Genomic DNA, 22,681 nt, shown 5'->3' on the forward strand with positions numbered 1-22,681 from the left:
GCGGGTTTTCCCCCACGTTTGAATCATTTTTTTCCATTACTTGAACAATGCCCCACGTGTCTGATCCATTTTGTCATCGAGAGCAATGCAAATTGTTTCAAGCATTGGTCTATGAGCGCGTTTGTACACGTGTGCAATTGTACAAGTATGGGCACGACATGGAAATTGGAGACCTCGTATTGGCTGTTAATAAAAGACTGGCCTTGGAGGATGTCTGGTGATTAAGAATCTTCGTCACTGCCCATCTTATGAGGCGATGACAGCTCCATCTTTGACCAGTGTGACCGGTTTAGATTATATTTTGGCACAGGTAAAACCAATTTTGGCAATTGATGCAAGTTTTCCATGGAAACCTGGTGACACCGTCATGGCGCTAACGCTGATGGCCGAGCAGCCAGATCCTCCCAAGACTCACGAGGAATGCGGGAACGCACCCAAGAGGACCGCCACTGTGGAGGTAGAGTAATATGATCAGCTTGTGCGCAATAGCTTAAATGGATTGTTTCGTGGTGAGACTGAGGTATGGCGATGGCTCTGTGAAGCCTTCGTCTAGCAGTGGAAAGATCACGGCGGCTGCTGGTGGTGACGGTCGTCTGTCATTCGTTTCTGCGCGAAGCCCCGCTGATGCCACATTCACTTCGATGTAAAATAAATTGAAAGTTGTCGAGTCAATGCACAAAACCCGGACAACGGATCCACTCCTGCGGGGTGGTGAATAATTCACACTCCTGATCGATGCACTCGGCCAACGGTGAAAAACGTGATCTTGGTGAAAGCAAAGCAATCATTAAGAGTCCGCTTAACACGTAGGCTTTCGCGACCAATATCATCCATAACATAGGTGTTTGGGTTAGGGGTCAGATTAATTTTTGGTCAGATTGTTAATGTTGTGGCTTGGCTCTCCAACACACCGGCGTGCTGTACTAGTGACGAATTGGGACGTTCTGTTTACGTGACAACCCTTACTAGTTGGCTGTGTCGGGTGGTGGCGGGTTTTAAACGACACATTTATATATTTATGCGATCTAACCCAAAAACCTCTACTATGGATAGGTAAGAGTCAGTAAGAACATTTCTTATTGCGCACTCTTATGCGTGTGGTCCATCACGAATGCGCATCGGATCCCGAACGTGAGCCGGCAGCGTGTTCCAGTGTCTTTGTGCCGGAGACGCCTCAAACCGCGCTGTTCCGTGTCGCGCGCGGGGTTTACACGGGCACAGCAGCAGCAGCGAGACGCGGATCGTGTAGTCGGAGTCGATGTGGCTCTGTTGAAGCTGGTACGCACAGATCGGCGAGACGGGACGGCGCAGATTGATGGGGAGTCTTGAAGGAGAGTTGGCACAATGTTCCACAAAAGCGAACAGATGGGAGCCCGGGCTTTCTGAGCGGATGTGTTGCGGTGTGGACGCAGCGTTAAAGCAACGACGGCAACGCGCCACACAACGAGTCCACGGGTACACGCCCCCCCCTTCACCCCCCCTCTACACCCCCTCAACCCCCCTCTCCATCCCCTCGACCCCCTTGCACCCCCCCCCTCCCTCCCGCGGGTCGTTTCGTGTTTTGGATGATGGAGAATCCGGTGCGATTTTCTTTTGCTACTTTCTTTCAAAACCGCGCTCTTTGATTCTTACCTTCGTCGGCCCGGAGTTTCGGTAGCCATTAAGGCTGGCCCCATTAGTGGGGGATCAGACGCGAGACCCGGGACGATGTTTCTAGCCGGGAGTAGACCAATTTCTCGCTTTTGTTCCCCCGGGAATGAGACTTCGTTGGTGTAGGTTCAGGAAAAATCGGCTTGCAAATTGTTCCCAGACTCAGGTCGGCTGCTTTTTTCTTTTTGTTGCGGCCACTTCTCCCTCCTTCTTGAAATGCACAAAATATTAAAAAACAAATCGGCCCACGCGTTTCGCGGAGATCTCTGCCGTTGTGACTGAAAAGTGAACGACAATTTGCACTCAGAGTACAAATAACAAAAGGTTCAACTCGTTCGTCCACGAAGCTGTCAAAAACAAGATGGGCGGGGAGAGGGGGCTATATACACGTCATGGGCGATGTGCTAAAAGACAATTGCTCTTCTTTATAGCAGCCAGATCGAGGTCAGGATGAGTGATGACTTTGCCTGTGTTTACAAGACGGGGTTTGTCATTTCTGGATCCCCCCACCTACCCACCACCCCCGCCAGAGTTTAAGAATGTGACTTTGAACTTCCTGTCACTGCTTTGGACTCTTTTTTCAGAACTCGTGTCTGCAGGGGCACAAACAGCATTGTGTTTTGTAGACAGGCCTGTATTGAACTGCGAAGTATGGCTCGAAAGTGAGATGGACGTGCACGCAGCGGCATACGGGTGAATATAATTCGGTTCCATTATGGTCCACGGCTGCCTGCGTGCCGTCAAGCAGATTACCGTGAATGTGCCCGATCTCGGAAGCTAGGCAGGTGTGAGACCGGGTTGGTACTCAACTGCGGGAGACTGCCTGTGATACTGAGTTACTGTATCATGCGTTTGGGCGGCGAGGCGGCTCGAGAAGGTGCCAGTCGGGACATGGATTGAATCCATCTGTGCAGAACTGCTGAGTTACTCCCTCCTTCGACACTCACAACTGAACACCCCAGTACAAGACTGCTCCTGAAGAAGTCGTGAATGTCATTTGAGGTTTTCCCACTGTTGGCTGAAGGGCCTCCACCTAAAGGGAGCCATCTAGGGTGCCCCTCTCGAGGGTCTTCGACCTACTCTTCCACGCTCGCCAGACGTCTTGAGAGCAATGGGAGTGCCCACACTTTACCCCACCGCGCGCGCGAACCTGCCGCCAATGTCTTCTTTCGTACGGTTGCTGATGTAGATGCAGAACAACGACTCCGATTTCACATCGAGGTGGTCAACACAGACAACCGCGTCAGGTGTGGCGGAGAAGTGTATCGCCGTGACGTCTCCTTCGTATTCGTGGATCGGGGCATTGCGTCGTTACACGTTGCCCGTTCTGGATGACCCACAGTCGCACAACACTCATGGAGAGTTTTTAATTTTCCATTTGTGCGCCGTCAGGTATCTGCATCTGCTGCCATGGTGTTGTGTAGTGAATGCGGTTTAGGGTGCGACCGTGAGCTTCGTGGACGACCAAACCCCCAGGCATCGTCTTGATCGAGTAACTGTGCTTTCACCCGCCTATACTTGTGGGTGGACAGAGGCGGGTAGGGGGAGGGATTTAATGAACTTGTCCCGTTGGTTCAACTGCCGCACCAAAGCGGGCGACACCTGGATTGCAAATTCTAGGGTCATAACCACGACACCACGGATGGTTGTGAGGGCTGGGGACGTGGACGATATCACTGGCGACTTGGAATGATATTGAGATAGTCGGATATAGGGATTTATTTTGGTGGGGGGGGGGGGGCGGGAGATGACTGATACCCAGACCCCGCGTGATGCTTTTGCCCACAAAGTGCAATCATCGCATTTGTTGCTGGTGAACAGTCCCCCAACTAATTTTCATTATTATGTTGGGTTCTCTAGGGAATTGGGGAGAGAGGGGGAGGGATTGTCAAATGCCTTCTGTGTGCTGCGGAGTGCGGGTTTAGAACCCTGTGGATTCATTAGAAAGAGTAGATTATGGTGTGTAGCGGGTAATTGGATAAAATGGCTCTTCGTGGAGTGTGCGTGTAACGAAAGCGACCCAACCGCACGCTCTCTCTCTCTCTCGGCTTAACGTGTCGTCTATCTCAGTGGTAGAGGTGAAGTGACACCATCGATCTATTGATTCCAAATCGATTCTCGCTCATGATGCATGTAATCTTATTGTTTTCAATTCGCATGTGGTTTGTAATTGAAAAAAAAACTCAACACGATCATGATTAACACCGGTCTGAGGAAGAAAAATGTATAAAGTAATTAGCAACGTTTTGGACAATTGCCCTTAATAGCCTGGTATGCAGGAGGTCATGGGTTCGATCCCGACCCTGACGCCTGTATATTTGGAGCTTTCGTGTTCTCTCTCCCCGTGGTTTGCTTGGTTTTTTTGTGGTCCTCCGGTTTTTTCCTGCACATTTAGAAACGTGCGTTTAGAATATTTGTATGCTATACATGTCCACATAAGCCACTTTGTTGAGCTATGATTTGTGGTAGCCATGCCGCTTCTGAAAAAAGCAGCTATAGAGCTCAGGTGACCTTACCTGGTAACATAAAAAACATTGTTTAGTTTTTGCGTATATATATATAATTTGACCAAAATGTCGCCTATGAGATATTTCTTTCTTTGAGGACCACAGTGTTACTGACGAATGACATTTTTTTTTGTGAATTGTGAATGTCTGCCAATGCAGCAGCAGCACCAGTACATTGTTTTACCTCCCCTTTTGCAGAGCGTTCAAGTTTGAGAAATCTCTTCCAGATGCAATTTTTCTGCCTCGGATCACTCGAGGTTGGTGGGGGGGGGTAGGTGCGCCTTGGGCCACGTGGAGGACTGCGGCTGGCCCCGTGTCGTCGTCCTCCTCCGTCTCGGCGTCGCACCGAAGGTGACCTCGAGCCAACATTGGCGTCTCCTCCCCCCCCCCTAACGACGCGGAGGTCTACCCCCTTTCAACTTGCCCAGCTCCACGCGTTGCCATTGACAGCGGCCGGCAGATTCGCCGTTGATTCCTATTTTCCATGCCAGAATCGCGATTCGATGTACGATTCCTAACGGGATGTATCCAGAGTCCCATGGAGTTGGTGGGTATTTTGTTCGGGTACAAGCAAACTCTGGGTTCGGTTGTCACGTGCGTGTGTATCTTGAACTTGTTTCGCACCGCACGAGCCAAGCCCTCTAATCGGAGGTGCGACATTGCATCTCATCAGCACAGTCGGGCTTTGTTTGAATCAATGCTCGTGGAATGTCAGATGTTTGTAGGCAAGGACCTTCTCAAGATATGTCTAGCTCAAAGCAGAATTATATGATACATAACACAAAATAAATTGTCCTTCTGAAATAGTGCGCTCCCATAAGGTCGTGTAGGATTATGATATGCTTATCTATGTTGCAATATAGAGTTAATCAATGGACAAAACGCATCCCTTACATGCCGAGTATTTCTACAGGGAATTACCAAAGTGTGCCCTCTAGTGGCGATAAATTGAATCGCCAAAAAACACATTCCTGCGGAGGGAGCTGGTAGGAACGTTGAGTTGCTCGGTCAATGGCCAGGGTCAACGGCGGCGTGGTGTATTCCGCAAATATGGCCGACTGTGAGGGCGGGCACAAGCCGGCGTGAGTAGTTTAAACGTTGAGTTTTATAAGGGCACCACGGGGTGACCAGCCCCTCCCCACCCAGCCCCACTCCTCCCACCCCCCACCCAGCCCCACCCTACCCACCCAGCCGCTCCCCACCCTCTCCACCCAGCCCCTCCCCACCCTTCCCTTCCCTCCCCACCCAGCCCCACCCTCCCCACCCAGCCCCTCCCCACCCTCCCCTCCCCACCCAGCCCCTCCCTCCCCACCCAGCCCGTCTCACCCTCCCCTCTCCACCCAGCCCCACCCCTCCCATTTTTGGATGCACGACGGACGGACGGACACAATAATCCCCTGTGGGTTGGTGGAACCAGGAGGTTCCTACCAGTAATATTTTGGATGATACAGAGAGTGTTAGAGGCATCCCATTGGGATGAATCGCCAGTGAAACAAATGGAGATTCCGTGGCCGCTCAGAAATTGACCATAGAAACCCAACTCATTGCGGTGTCAATTTTTTCATCTCCGTGAACATGAGTGGAATGATCATGGCGATTCTAAGTATCGCCACTCGCTGGTACGTCAGCTGTCCAGAATCCCATTCTCGTGAACGGGGATTTTTTATTTGGGAATTTCCCACGGAAGAATCGTGGTTACTGCTGATATAATGCGTCGTGGGATTTCAGGATTCGAGTGCGATTTCTGCAGAAGTTGCCAAGCATTGACCTCTGACCCCATAATAACAATAATATAAATTGTCACTGCAGCCCGGATGTTTCACCGACAGCTGCGCTTCACTCCGCCTGTCTCTGCAACATATTATACTTCCTTCATTAAAAGGGAAGTCTTTTGGACCAGATGGAGTCACTGTGGACATCCTCAAAGACGGTGCAGGGACCAGCTGTCGGATCAAAATAGCGGACCGCTTCACTTTGTGTTGACACAGGAATGAAATGCCTCAATCGTGGAACGATGCCCGCTATAATTTCCGATGTATAATTCTGACTTAAAATCTGGGATTTTAAATGCGTGTGGTTTCTGGGGTTGGAGCGCTGAGCCGACACAGCTGAGATCTTTGGTCTAAATCCGGGCTTCAGTCGCCCCGTGATAAAACAGGGTTCTCAAATGTAGCGAGATGATGGGTCTCAGCCCAGTTTCCAATCACGGCACACACGCACACACATAAGCCCCCATCATATTAAATTAGATTTTCACTTAATATAACTTATTCCAGCTTTAAGACTTAAAAAAATATATTAGATTTGGTTTTAACTTAATTAGGCTTTTTTGAGCCTTGATGCTTAAAATTGTCGGTTTGATTGACACGTTACAATAATTATTTTGCAGGGCATGCAAAGGTGTGCACCCCTTATGTGGACAAAGAGACTTATTGAAGCGATTGTCAGACGTAGTTCTGTGGTGTCACCTTCTGGAATGACTCTGGAATGCACTTCTCAATGGCAGCAGTTCTGAAAATCGATGTGCACATCGAATGACACCGACGGCAAAGGCACAACACAAGTATGAAATAGCAACAACAACATACCACTCGCAAGTATGTTGAACTACACTGAACTACACTGCTGTATAGCAATGGAGTTATCAATAAGCATTAATCACTCTCTTAGACACCTAATAGGTGTATCCTTGCATAGATAAAGAGCCCTTTTGCTGTGATTCCAATCGTAGTTTTGTGATTTCATATCCTAAGACTATTCTATAACAAAGGGAAATCCCCCGCAAGCTGCAGAATTGCAAATGGAAATGTATCTGCCTCGATGGTTATTATTACGACGGCACCGTGACAATAATAATTTGTGAGAGAGGTGGAGGGGGGGGGTGGAGGAATCCGTGAAATTCAGAGTTCTCATGGCCACATGAAGTTCATTCCAAACATTTTGGAGCTTCTTTTCAAAAAAGTCCTCGAACCAAATCTCTTCTGCGGGTGCTTGGGCAATGGGGGGTGACCCCGGCGCGTGGCTGAGGACAATGCGCTGCTTGTGTTGGGGAAGCCAGCGGCGGGGGGAAATCGTCGGGAAGTCTGCGCTGCACCGCCCCCCCCACCGGTCCTCTCGAAGAGATGGGAGTCACACCATTGTGCACCTGCCACGTAATGGGTAATCTGATGCTGGGTGCGTGCCAAGGTAAACCCCACGTTAGACACGTATTCGTGGGAGCAGATCATTACACACACACAGAGAGAGAGCAAAACTATGCAGAAATATACTGCAACACATTCACCACCTTCATTATTAACACTGCCTTATAACAGAATATATACACACACCGAGATTTTTGAATAACTCTTTTTCAGACGAGAGGGGTAGGATGCGCTGATTGACTGGCTCGTGGTTGAAGAATGGGCCCATTTCCCAAGAATGTCGCTTGCTGCAACACTACATGCGTGCATGTACAGACGCCAATTTGAGCACTACCCAGTCACAAAAATCCCGCTTCGCTTGAGATCTGACAAGGTTGGCCACATTCCGTGTGATTGGGCCGTAGGCTGTGGCAAGACTCTAAAATAATGAGAATATTCAACCCATTGTCAATGCACTGCTGGATGAAGGCCTATCCGTGCAAACCACTGTTGTTGGATGAAGGCCTCCATGGACAAGGGCCTCGTAGGGATAGTGAATTGTCTACATGTGGCCGCGTGTCAGGGCGCTGTTCACATAGAGGGAACGGTGGCCATCCAGAGCGTTTGCAGAGGCTGCTTTGCCCCCAGTTTTTAAAAGCGGTGAATGACAGATGGAAGTCGAGAGACCAGAGCAAGAATTGAGAGGTCATTAAGGTAGACGTGTGTGTGTGTGTGTAATGTATTGTATTTAATGCTGAACTTGTTTCGCACCGTACATAGCCAATCGTGGTCATCGGAGGTGCGGGGGGTTGCATTTTATGGAGGCACAATCTCTTCTTAAAACAGGGCGAGGGCCTAATGGCACGGTTGCTTGGTCCCCAATGCCAACACGATCTCTTGTGCCGATTAATTAGATGGCGACATGGACTGTGCCGCAGGTGACAGACGCTCGGCCAGGCTTGGTGGCACGTGGCTGTGGACCAGAGCTTCGGAAGATACGGATGGTGGATCACACAGATTTGTGAAACTCCCAAATGCGCCGGGCTGCGATGTGGCCCGTAGATGACAGTGCAACAAGTGGGTTAGTGAACTGTCTGTGCGGATGTGTGTGTGTGTGTTCACCGCCTTTGAGCGCCCTCGGGTTTCTCCGGTTTTATCCCACAAACAAAACACTCCTTGAAAATGGAATTGGCCGAACGTCCCAAACGGCAGGGATGCAATTGGTGATCGCACTGGACTTGCAATCGAGAGGTCAACGGTTAAATCACCAAGCACGGAATTTGAACAATCCTTTTTATCCGTGGGTGTTAGCTGACCAGAATTGACAAAGAATCCGTTTTTTCGAAACCACGTCGTTCTTAATAATATCTGCATCTTTGTGTTAAAGTAATGGTTCAAGTTTTCTCCACCTCTATCCACCCAGCAATATAAATGGGTCCGCTACAGGTCGTCGATCGCCTGGCCACGTGTGGTCGGGATAAAGTGTGGGTACTCCCATGTCTTCCAAGATGTCTGGCCAGTGTGGAAGAGTAGGCCAAGTACCCACAGAGAGGCCTCCCTGGTGATCCCTCCAGTGCTGGGGGCCCTTTCCCCAGCAGTGGTGTGAGTAAACACGTCCAGGGCTGCACCCAGACCTTTAAAGCTCATCGGATTCCTCTAGCATTAATAAAGATTCAGATTTCACCCAACACAGGATCCGCTTCTTGCAAGGCATTCATGAATAAAGTAATTTTTGGTTTGTTATGTATCCTGGCAGCATTTGCCTGCCCCATTACGACACGGATCTGTTTTCTGCGAACACGGTTGCTCGTGTGTGCGCGTGTGTCATTTTGTTAACTGAGAGCATTTGATCGAGATCAGAATCGTGGAATTGGCCACAGCCTCGCTGGTTCGTTGGCAGTCTCCCACTCTTGCGTCAACGGAGCCTTTTTACTCGCGGTCGCTGCGACGAATTGCCCTCGTCAAAGTCATTTCTCTGCCGAGAAATAAGTTAACAGTTGTCAGCTCAATACGCTGTGCACCACGCCCCGGCATCAGATAGCCAAGGGCAAAATTGTGTTCCCATTATTATTTGAGCATTGACTTTCGTGCTAAGAGAAGTCCGCCCAAAAGAAAGTGTTTTTGTTTGAATGATTCGATTATAAATTTGGTCGCTCGAATAAGTTTGGATTTTGTTTATATTTGAAAATCATTCCACACTTTTAATTTATATTTAATGCTTTATCTATACTTATTACATATGTATGTTGGAATTCTTTCGCAACCTTACGTAGCCAACCGTGCTAATCGGAGGTGCGGGGGAAGGACCACAAGCTTAACACAAAAATCAGTTCAAAAGAAATGAGTTTTCAATCTCGATCTGAAAGTGCATAGCTCCAGTGGCTTGCTAATATCGGAAGAAAGAGCGTTCCAGACGGCCGCAGAAGTGCATCTGAAAATGCCGCGCGATGCGGTGACCGTCTTTGTCCGATGGCGAGCCAAAAATAATGGCGATGAAATGGAAATGAATGTTACAAATTAATTGTAATTGATACATTTCAGCAAATTATTGTTAATGTCGGGACGTAATCAATCTGTACACGCATGGAGAATGCGCGGAGAGTGAAACTCCAGAATCCAGGTGGTTGGTCAATGCATCGTTACACCGCCACCACTTGGCGTAGAGAGACCTCTGTAGGTGCTCTCTGTAACAACAATGGAAGAAATTCTAGATTTGAAGCTTTCGTGACTGCAATGATTCATATTCTCAGGTTTTTTCGGTAAAGTCACGTAGGTAAAAAACATTAAAATTAATGAAAGTAAAATAAAACAAAACAAAATAAAATTCACGACGTTTCGGAGGCAACACAAGTCTCCGTCATCAGGTGGGACCGTCACAGCCGAATTAGCTGCATCAAGTGAAGCAATGATTCAAGATGTAATCCCTTATAAGCAAGTTGAAGGGAGGTGGAGAGGGGGGGAGAGCTTATCAGGCTGTGGTAGCCAATGAATGGAAACGTATCGGGAGGGAGGAGGAGCGGTGATCAAAGACTGCACGCAGTGCTCAACACAATGAATGGAGACGTGTCGGGACGGAGGGCGAGCGGCGATCAAAGACTGCACGCAGTGCTCAACACAATGAATGGAGACGCGCCGGGACGGAGGGCGAGCGGTGATCAAAGACATCACGTAGTGCTCAACACAATGAATGGAAACGTGGCGAGCGGTGATCAAAGAACAATGAAGAGATTACTGTTAAACACTGTGGATGTTAACACTCGGTGAAGTAAATTAAAATAGTGCCTGTCAGATAAGATGGTCCAAAAAGTGTAATTAAGTCTTTTTTGCGTGGTTAATAACATCTTTCCAGTGATTACTGAGTTTGTACCCATCATCACGGTTGAAATTATGTCTGTGTTTGTATATTTGTATGGCTTCGTGTACAAACCTTTGATGGTAGCCCGGAGGTTTGCAGAGAACCTTGGTCTCGGAAAAGACAATTTCATGAGAGCCCGCCGAGTTGTAGCAATGATCGGCAACGGCCGAAGAATCAGTTCTGCCGTGTTTCAGATCTGACTTGTGCTCGCGGACACGATCAGCAACATGACGTTTTGTTTCTCCAATGTAGCAATCACCACAAATGCAACTCAATTTGTAGACTCCAGGATACTGTAAGTCAGGAACGACATCCTTCACAGATGGAATCAGATCACGGATTTTATGCACTGTACTGAATCGGACTTGGATCTTATGTTTGTTTAGAATTTTGGAGATCTTTTCGGTCACGCCTGCTATGTATGGTAACGTGATAGTTTTGGTCAGAGTTTCATGTGGTTGTTTCTGTGTGATGGGAGAGACAGCTTGGCGGATAGTGCGGTCAGAGTATCCGTTCATCCTGAGGGCCCGATGTACATGTCTTAATTCATCAGTCAGGTGGTGTTGGTCAGAAATGCCATGGGCTCTGTGGTATAGCGTTTTGATGAGAGAATTCTTTTGAGATGGGTGGTGGTGGGAATCCGGTTTCAAGTAGGAATTTGTGTGGGTGGCTTTCCTGTAGACAGAATGTCCCAAGGATCCGTCAAGCCTCCTCTTAAACAGAATATCCAAGAATGGTAGTTTACCGTCTTTCTCCACTTCCATGGTGAATCTGATAGATGGGTGTCTAGAATTGATGTGGTCCAAGAAGTGGTTCAATGCTGGGAGGCCATGTGGCCAGATGACGAAAGTGTCATCCACATATCTCTTCCACAGGGAAGGACGCAGGGTGGATGTCTGGATGGCGTCTGATTCAAACTTTTCCATGAACATGTTGGCTATAACTGGTGACAAGGGGGAGCCCATAGGGGTACCCTCATTCTGTTTGTAGAAGGTGCCATTCCAGGTAAAATAGGTGTTGGTGAGGCAATGCCTAACCAGCGCAGGTACATCAGAATTCAATCCATGTTGGACTAAGTCCTCAATTATTGTTAGGGTGTCCGGTACTGGGACTTTGGTAAACAAAGATACTACATCAAAGCTGACGAGGATGTCATCAGGAGATAGTACCATGTCCTTAACCATAGAGACTAATTGGGTTGAGTTGAGTACTGCCGAAGAGGTCTTGCCTGTGAAGGGGAGCAGAGTATCTGATAGAAAACGGGCTAGTTTGTACGTCGGAGAGTTTATCGTCGACACGATGGGTCGTAGCGGGGTGCCTTCTTTATGGATTTTGGGAAGACCATAGAGTCTGGGAGGTCTTGCCGCCGATGGTTTTAGAGAGGGACGTTTGCTTGGTTCGATTAGGGAAGTCGAACTCGTGATGATACTGTTGGTTTTTGTCGTTAGGCTTTTAGTGGGATCGTTTTTAATTTTGGAGTAACTCCCATCATTAAGCAGGTCCAGGATTTTGTTGTTGTATGAATCTTTATCCATGATGACCGTGGCATTGCCCTTGTCTGCCGAGAGGATGACTATATCATCTCTCTTTTTTAAATTCGCGAGTTCAGAGCGTTCGTTTTTGCTGATGTTACTAGTGGGTTTCTTAGCATTCTTAAGAATAGTAGCTATTTCAGCTCTTGCTACATCCGCATGGATGTGTCCTATGCCTCTGAGGGCTACATCAATCTGAGAAATCATATCCTCTACTGGTATATATTTAGGGGTGACGGCGAAATTTAGTCCTTTGGCCAGTACCGTTTTTAGATTGTCAGAAATTGGAATGTTACTCTGATTAATCACGGTCTTGTTAACATCCAGCTTTGCGATGTGTGGCTCTGGTTTCTTTTTAGATAGGAGGTTGAATTTAGAAATCAGGTTAGCTTTGCATTTGGCTGACATTGAGTCAGCAGAAGCAGAAGTCATGTTATCAACGTGGTTCCAATCAGAAGGTGACATTTTTTGTGTTAACATTAGATGTGTTTGTAAGAGAGTCTTGTCTAAATTATCGAGTTCAGATCGGAGTAACCTTATTCTCTCCGAGATTAGTGATAGGCTAGCTTTAAATAAGATCTGTTTGGAGTTCGGTGAGGACACAGCAGCGGATGTGAGTGTGAAAGCGATGGGTATTACCTTGTTATCGCGGCATCTCTTGAGGAAGGCCAGCGTCTCGAGAAGCTGTGACTTCTTGTCTCGTTGTCTGTTAAAAACTCTAACAGATAGGTGGAATTCCTCCCCGTAGAGGGCATTAATTCTAGATTTGAAGCTTTCGTGACTGCAATGATTCATATTCTCAGGTTTTTTCGGTAAAGTCACGTAGGTAAAAAACATTAAAATTAATGAAAGTAAAATAAAACAAAACAAAATAAAATTCACGACGTTTCGGAGGCAACACAAGTCTCCGTCATCAGGTGGGACCGTCACAGCCGAATTAGCTGCATCAAGTGAAGCAATGATTCAAGATGTAATCCCTTATAAGCAAGTTGAAGGGAGGTGGAGAGGGGGGGAGAGCTTATCAGGCTGTGGTAGCCAATGAATGGAAACGTATCGGGAGGGAGGAGGAGCGGTGATCAAAGACTGCACGCAGTGCTCAACACAATGAATGGAGACGTGTCGGGACGGAGGGCGAGCGGCGATCAAAGACTGCACGCAGTGCTCAACACAATGAATGGAGACGCGCCGGGACGGAGGGCGAGCGGATTCCCACCACCACCCATCTCAAAAGAATTCTCTCATCAAAACGCTATACCACAGAGCCCATGGCATTTCTGACCAACACCACCTGACTGATGAATTAAGACATGTACATCGGGCCCTCAGGATGAACGGATACTCTGACCGCACTATCCGCCAAGCTGTCTCTCCCATCACACAGAAACAACCACATGAAACTCTGACCAAAACTATCACGTTACCATACATAGCAGGCGTGACCAAAAAGATCTCCAAAATTCTAAACAAACATAAGATCCAAGTCCGATTCAGTACAGTGCATAAAATCCGTGATCTGATTCCATCTGTGAAGGATGTCGTTCCTGACTTACAGTATCCTGGAGTCTACAAATTGAGTTGCATTTGTGGTGATTGCTACATTGGAGAAACAAAACGTCATGTTGCTGATCGTGTCCGCGAGCACAAGTCAGATCTGAAACACGGCAGAACTGATTCTTCGGCCGTTGCCGATCATTGCTACAACTCGGCGGGCTCTCATGAAATTGTCTTTTCCGAGACCAAGGTTCTCTGCAAACCTCCGGGCTACCATCAAAGGTTTGTACACGAAGCCATACAAATATACAAACACAGACATAATTTCAACCGTGATGATGGGTACAAACTCAGTAATCACTGGAAAGATGTTATTAACCACGCAAAAAAGACTTAATTACACTTTTTGGACCATCTTATCTGACAGGCACTATTTTAATTTACTTCACCGAGTGTTAACATCCACAGTGTTTAACAGTAATCTCTTCATTGTTCTTTGATCACCGCTCGCCACGTTTCCATTCATTGTGTTGAGCACTACGTGATGTCTTTGATCACCGCTCGCCCTCCGTCCCGGCGCGTCTCCATTCATTGTGTTGAGCACTGCGTGCAGTCTTTGATCGCCGCTCGCCCTCCGTCCCGACACGTCTCCATTCATTGTGTTGAGCACTGCGTGCAGTCTTTGATCACCGCTCCTCCTCCCTCCCGATACGTTTCCATTCATTGGCTACCACAGCCTGATAAGCTCCCCCCCCCCCCTCTCCACCTCCCTTCAACTTGCTTATAAGGGATTACATCTTGAATCATTGCTTCACTTGATGCAGCTAATTCGGCTGTGACGGTCCCACCTGATGACGGAGACTTGTGTTGCCTCCGAAACGTCGTGAATTTTATTTTGTTTTGTTTTATTTTACTTTCATTAATTTTAATGTTTTTTACCTACGTGACTTTACCGAAAAAACCTGAGAATAACAATGGAAGAACTTTGCCTTTACGCATCTATAATATAAAGGTGCAGCCCTGCAATTGCTTGTCCTTCCCACTGCCGGCAGAAGGACCTCCGCTCTAGGGACCTCCGGAGAGGCCCTTCTAGAGGAGGAGGCTATTTTGGCCTACTCTTCCATGCTGGCCTGACACCTTGGAAGAGGTGGGCGTAACTACACTTCACTGCGAACACGGACGACTTGGCGATCGACCACCGTGTGGGTGTTGCCCGTTTACCCTGCCGGATGGACAGAGACTGGAGTCAAGAAACGTTTCCCATCGTTGTGACTGCTACGCCCGAAAAAAATAACCTGGTCCATTGCGCTGACCATTACATGGTGGCAGTATCGCTTTCTGTATGCGCGTGTGAGTCTCTCTCTACATATATACACACAGCATGTGTACACAGAAAAATACATAACAGATTAATGAAGTAGTTCATTTGCAGCCAAAAGATCGGTCCGTATGCCAAAGTTTGAGGTGTTGTTTCCGAAATTGGGAAACGGAAAAACATAACCCGAGCAAGATTTCTCGGGGTTTATAAACTTTTGACGGGTTGACGTCTCCAAACGCGGCGGCCAACGTTACTCCCCCCCCCCCCCACTTCTAGCCCCCCACTAACCGTCCCCCCCCCCCACTTCTAGCCCCCCACTAATCCCCCACCCACTCGAGACTCTCGTCCCTCCGCCTGAAGTTCATCATCGTGCTTCGCCTGACTCCCTCTCCAGTGTCTACCTGTCCAACATCCATCTCCGGCTGCCGAAAAACAGAGCGCAGTTTCGCCGCGGCGCCAGGCTCCTGCTTATTCTCACCATTTCTATTCATAGAAAGTCGCCTCTCTTTCTTGCGGCGGTGGGGAGCCTCGCGGGGAAAAAAATATTACGGGAGGTAGGAGGCTATCGATGTTTTAACCGGAACGCCAGTTTCCGCGCGCGTGTTTTTTTTAATTCAAATTGTTTTTGAGTTCTCGTTAAAATAAATGCGGCGTATGCTGTGATTATTTTGGGTCGGTCAGTTTATTTCGGGTCAGGTCCCCTTGAGCTGCTTTCGTTTTTTATGCCCCAATGGCGACCCGGCCAAAAGGGGCTGACGCGACGGTAGCGAGTGCACTGGGAAGGGACTCGGGAGAACAAAACGCAGGGATATTTTATAAACATGACGAACACGTAATTATGATGATGATAATAAACAAACCATAACTGTGTACGGTGGAAATGTAGTCTGCGGTCCAATATAACATTACGCATGGAACCTCGTTGGGTGGAACTCGCATATGGAATAAAAAAGAAATGGCATTTCGAACGGCACGGATTGCAATTGAGCTTCCCGTTTTGAATAGGAAGTGCAATTTGGTAGCCTGAATTAATTGTTAGCAGGTTGAGAAATACCTCCGTAGACGAGCATTGATGGTTCTACTTGACAAACGTCTAACATTGGGCATTGCTTCTGATTGAAATGTCACCCAAACCGTGATGTAGTTTTGAAGTTGGTGCAGAGTAAAGTTTTAGTTTTTTAATGTTGAACACATTTTTTTTGCAGGTGCACATTCATCTCTGTGTTCAAATACGGCCTGTTTGGCAATCCACTGCTGGATGAGGGGCCCTCCCCGTGCTGTTCAGGAAATAAGTGTTTTGACCATACTTCACCGCTCTGGTCAGTGTGGCTTGGTGAAGGGTTTTTTTCCTAATGCCCACAACACCCATCTTATGCCGAACGGAGGTCACCCATCCAAGCACCGTCCAGTATCAAACCTGCTTAGCTTGGAAGCTCTGATGGAATCCGGCACATTCTGGGTGACATTGTCGCAGGCGAATCGAATTGTTCCAACCAATGTTTCATCGTTGGTGAATAATTGCGTTGAATTAGGCGCAGACAATGGCAATGAATGAGGCTCTACTGTACTGTATGTACAGTATGTTGAACTTCTTTGACACCGCACGTAGCCAACCGTGCTAATCGCCGGTGCGGAGGATGCACAACAAACACTCGCACACACACAAAGACAACCAGAAAGGCATCAAAGTCCAGTTCCAGGTGCCTACACTCTGGCCGGGGACTTAAACAGAAGTGAGTTCGTCAACGGCTGTGACATCGGCGTCGCCTGGACACTTCCACCGGCGCGCGGCGCGTTCCTTTGTCGGCCGCTTCGCTGGCGCCGGGTCGTCTCACGTGGGGCGCAGGTCAAGCCGCACAGCGGAGCAGAGCGAGGCTGTGCGGACAACGGCGCTGACGTTAATGCGCTTGAAGTGCGGGTTTCTTTTATTCAAATGGGACCCATTACGTTATTTTTTTTATAATACAATAATGATGTTGTTTGGTGATGCTGCCGTTGGCAGCGGTGCACAAGCAGCAACACAAACTCTCGGCGTATCTGTCGTTGCCCTTAAAAGGGGGTAAAAATATATAATTGAGAAATGTTTCGGGCAATGACCCTTTTCATTCGTGTGTTATATAACGTTGCCTTTTATATATTTTTTCTTTCTAAGATCAATGTTGAATAAAGTGAGTTTTTTTTTCTATATACATAATTTAGATAATTAATGGGAAAGGTAGGTCTGGACCACCCTACTCAACACGCTGCCGCCGTGACCCTCACCAGGACAAGCGGATTGAGAAACGAACTAAAGAACGAATCAACGAATTGATGGACTATTGTCAATACCCTGTTGGATGATGGCCTGCACACACTAACAGTCATGGGGATTGTTTGACCATACTTCACCATGCTTGTCAGTCTTCGTTGGTGGCCCTAGACCCGTTCAGATATCACCACTGAATTTAGCTGTGGACAGGTATCAAACGTAATTAGCCGGGTTTATAGCGATGTGTGTGAATCACTGTGCCAATGCTTAAATTGCTCCTCACTAAAATAGTTCAGCTTCCAGGACTGTTGTGCTCTGTTATATAAAACAACGCAATGCAGGAAGCCTTGATTTCTACTGGCATACTTTACCATTCTGGTCAGCGTGGGTTGGTGAAGTGTCGGGTTCTGGGGTTGAGGGGGCTCCTTGGTTGGGAATCGAACTCGGTAACTGGCTTCATAGTGCAGTGTTGCTAAACACCGCGCCCACTGTTCCACGTTGCTTTCACATATTACGCAATTATAATTTTGTGAAGGACGATAGAACGTGTTGACCTTCCGTTGTGTGACCACGTCAAGAAGACTCGACGCTTCCCATTGATGGAATTGGCTCCGTCCTGTCAGATTCCCCTGCTCTGAGACTCGGCCACTGTTGACAACGTCTATCTGCCCATCACGTGCACCCACTGTGTGTCCTCGAAACGACCGCTTGCTCTGCTTTTGAAGAAGGCCAGTTGGCGTTTCCTTTCTTCTCTGTGATGGCAAAAAAATGCTCTCGCTTGCAGTTTGACTGAACCTCTTAGTTAATACGCGCGCGTGTTGGTGTATTCGTGCAGATGTGGGGAGCGGTGGCGCAGCGGTTAACACTGCACTGCACTACGATCCTGGCGACCCGCCTTCTATTCCCACTCACGGCCAACACCAGTGACAATTATCTGAACCGGTCATGGGCCTCCCCTAGGTCGACTCGGTCTCAAATGAGTTCCTGGTGCGGTGGGTAAACTTCGCCACTGGGAAGAGAGAGGCGGTCAGGCGTGGTCGTACCGGCCTTCATAGGTGCTCGCTAACAGCACTTGCCCCAAAAGTCTATTGAAGGTTATACGGGGGGGGGGGGGTCTTTGTCTTTTGTTTGTGTGGGCAGGTGTGATGTATGATTGTTGTTCTCCGTGTCGATGTTGAGCCTCGCTGAAGTTGGCTCGACTTTAAATGCGTACCTGATGCGATACGGTGCGTAAACATGGGGAGACAAAGGTGGCCGGGCATGATGCGATCACCGCACAGGCCCTAAATCGGTGCTCGCTAACAGCACTTGCTCCGACAGTGTTAATGGCTACATGGGGCACCTTTACCTTTGTCCGTGCGCGTAGAAACGTCGGTGGATATTTGCGTGTGTGGGATTCGTCTGCAGTCCAGGGACAAAGGAAACTGCAGACCCTAATGAGCCTCATTCCTCCTGGTCGCACTTTGAAGGGAGACTTCGTCTGTTGCCGACCCCAGCCAAAGGCAATGAATAAATGTAACGTGAAGACCTAATAGTCCTCGCCTGCTTTTCATTACCGAGCTACAAGAACAATGTTTCGAATTTTTTTTTTGAACGGTGGGAAACGAGCGAACGGTCATGCCTTCGCGCGGAACTAATTAATTAGCGAGGCGTCTTGGGACGTCTTAATGAGATAATTGCTCGCGGAGCAGTTTCATTGCGGCCGATTTGGGTTTTAATTGGGTGATATGCGCGCGCTACAAGAGAGCGCAGGCGCTGAGTCTTGCCGTGATAATAACAACGCCCGCGTTAAAGAGCCGACAACGTGGCACCACCGCTGCCCAGGGCTCGCGGAAGAGGGCCTCTCCACGGCCTGAGCCTTGCCAGATTTGAGACGCTCGCGGCAAAACGAAGCGTGGCACCACGACGCGGCCAGAGCACGCAACGTGGTCCACAGCGGACTCACGTGGCCCTTGAGGAGCCCTCCGTTGTGAGCGTGGGGAAATCGGTTGCAACCAAAAAAAAAAACGCCGTTCGCGTTTGCGGGGAACGTTGACGTCTCCAGCTCGGTGAAAGTTAGCGGAAAGCGAGGCTTAAGCGGTGCTCGCGCGCAAGGGCGTCACGTTTGAAAGCGTAACTATGGATAATGTTCTCGTGATGCTCTCGTTAACGGCTAAATGATTTTTTAAAATATGTATTGGGTGGGAGGGAGGGGGTAAATATTGGGAATGCTGGTTATCACTCTGGACTTGTAATCCGGAGCTCCCCGATGCGCCAGTTGATACAATGGACACGTTTCTTCAATCTGCCCGTCTCTATCCCGTCGGCAGCATGCATTGGTGGACCACAGTTGGATCTGTAGGTCGTGTGCGGTGGGGTAAAATGTGGGGGTTCCCACCTCTTCGAAGATATCTGGCCAGCATGGCAGAGAAGGCCAAGAAGGCCATTGTAAAGTGGCTTCCAGAGCTCGGAAGGCCCTTCTGCCGGCGGTGTTGTGAGCAGGCAATTGCAGGGGTGCACCATTGCCTCTCTCACATGCGGATTCAGTGGTGGCCCAGTGCTTCGCACACCACACTAGGAAGCCAGCCACCTGAGTTTGTTTCGCGCCACGACTAACATCAGTGGCGAGTGGTGCCTGAACCGGTACTGACTCCCCCCGATCCTAACCCGACCTTTAGCAACCCGCTCTGACCAGTGTGGTGAAGTATGGTCAAATAACCCCCCGTGACTTACACGGCGCGGGGAGGCCCTAATCCACCAGTGGATTGATCACGGCTGGCGATTATGAAGAGGCTGACGCAGCTAAGGAGCAGTAGTTTGGACTTCCTAAGGTAGCTAAACTTTAGCAGTACCATTTTATTTCATGTCACTTAATACCTGTTAATTACTTCATAATCCACTCGCGTCTCATGGTTAAATCACATGATTCGATGGTTTTGGCCACAACGAAATTGGAATTGCAACAGAAGTGCCACCATAGGCGGTATGAACAAGTCAGACATGATACTGGACATCTGTGAACAAAAGAGCTTTATAGCTAATCGAATTCCTCCCAGTATAAAATACACATTTTTATTCTGATCTGGGCTTACGGACTACGCGGATGGTTTGCTCCGTTTTGACCAAGTCGTTCGAGCAAACTATTTATACATTTTAAAAAACCACATCCCGAGCGCGCTGGCTGGCGCGTATGAATAACTCTGCCAGAATACGCTCGGCATGATCAGGGATTCCTTCCCCTGGGTCACAGTAATGCAAACGTCTGCTTGGCGTGCACCCTTCGCGCTCAGTGAGTGACACCTTGTCAAGACTCGGCTCTGCCGACTAAGCCGGGGGCAAATGTAGGGGCGGGGGGGGGGGTGTGCGGTGTGGGGGGGCAGTCCACGCTGATGATGACCGTGACTTTTGTTTTTTGCTCATATTCACATTGGGCCCAACTTTGCAGCCTTTTTATGAAACAACAAAAATGTTTTAAGTTAATTAGTCGTTTCCCGTCGTTCATTTCCATTAGCTGGGAGCAGAACTCGACACTGCCATTAAGGCTCCTGAACATTTTGCCACGCGCAATAATAGAACAGCTGTTAAAATTACCGTCATCAGCAAACTCTGAGATTGCTAACATTTTCTATATTCGCGTTTAACCATTTGCACCTCCAATCCAATGTTTGCAAGACTTTGAAATGTCTCCGTGAATAGCTGTTGGCGAAGTGTCTCCTTGTCTATATGTTGTTGCCTTTTTCCCCACGTAGCCTATGATGGCGATGACGAAGATCGTGAGAGCATCTCCTCGTTGCAGTCGAAGCCTCTCCCTTGTTAAATAAAAGACTGACGCGACCCAGCTTCTTATCGTGAGTTGTTCGTATTACCAGCTGTCCATGGTGCTTTAAAACATTTGTTTTATTATTTTCGTAGCTTGTAATACGGCACACAATGCCATTCGTGGCCATTGACGTGAGACGCTGCGGCAAAATGAATCAATAACCTTGGTGCTTCATTCACACACATGTGTGTGAATGCGCGCGCGTGCGCTTGTGTGTGCACAGAATTAAATGCCTTTTCGATTTAATTTGTTTTATCAACGGCCAGTCCTCCGCCAAGCTAAACACGGCCAAAGGCGCATGACCATGCTCACGTGCGCCCCATTGCAATGAAACATCAAAACCAGTTTTTCTCAATTTTGGGGGGGGTCAGGGTTTTTTTCCTCTCTCTCTCTCTATTTCTGGTGGACTGTCTAATGCGGGACATCCGGCTCGTCATCTGCGTTTAATTATCCCTTGATTGGACGTCGGCAATCTGATGGCGTCGAGCCTCGGGGAGGAGCCCGAGTGAAATTGGACGGTCACCCAGCAGTGACCTCGAGGCTCCGTGCGGCGCGAAGTGGCCCCGACGGTGCTCCACTGCCGGAGTTGTTCGCTGAGCGGCGTCGACGGTGGCAGCTGTCCGCGCCGATCGGCCTGTTGGGCGGTTGCTGCAGCGTGCAGCGTCGAGAGTGGCCGAACGGAGCTACCGTCACGCTCGTGGGGTGTGCTCTAGAGCAGGGGTCCCCAACCCCAGGGCCGCTACCGGTCCGTGGCCTGTTAGGAACAGGCCACGGACCGGTAGCGGCAGGAGGTGAGAGCGGTGAGTCCGCGCGTGGAACCCGCCCCCATTGTTGTATTATTCACCACTTCCGTCCGCGCCTCTCTCCCGCACTGCGTACTCGTCTCAGTCACGGTGTTGGTGAGCCCACAAGCTCTAGCCCCTAGTAGCCACAATGAGTCAAACACAAACGTCGCTGGAGAGCTTCTTTGAAAAGGGGGAAAGACCCAATGATGACCCCCCCCCGTCCGTGAAAAAAGTTGTCTTCCACGAAACGGGTCCCTGGTGCCAAAAAGGTTGGGGACTGCTGCTCTAGACCAGGGGGGGGGGGGGTCGGGGGGGGGTCGGGAACCTGCGTCTCTGGAACCGCATGCGGCTCTTCAAGGAACCGCTTCGTGACGTCTTGTCACGTGCAGCGGCGGCGCTTGAAATGTTGCGGGGGTGTTTTTTATTTAAACCGAATTATAAAACTAATGTTGCCTTACTCTTTGGTTCTTTCGATAAAGTCACGTAGGTAGAAAAATAATGTTGCCTTGTTGTTTTCGTTGGCGAGCCCTGCTCTGCATGGTGCTCTGCATGGTGTATCCGCAATTGTGCATAATGTCTCAGAAATAAATGTTTGTGTTTGCTGTTGTCGGCTTGGCGCGTTCCCTGCCTGCGATGTCATGTATCTGACGCTACTGCTCGACCAGTCGTGCGCTTGTGGTCGGTTGCGTAGCTCAGTGGGCCTCGCCAGGCGAAGAAGTCCCGAGTCTGAGTCTGGAGGGGACATGGAGAAAGATGCACGCGCTTGTCCAGAGCCCGTGTCACTCCACTGCTGGACCAGTCACTCTTCACGCCATGTGAATGATGGGGGGGTTTTCTTTCTTGCTGCTCTGTTCTTCCACATTACCATGGTGGG

This window comes from Lampetra planeri, chromosome 44 (assembly GCF_965212315.1).
Source record: "Lampetra planeri chromosome 44, kcLamPlan1.2.h2, whole genome shotgun sequence".
Lineage (NCBI taxonomy): Eukaryota > Metazoa > Chordata > Hyperoartia > Petromyzontiformes > Petromyzontidae > Lampetra > Lampetra planeri.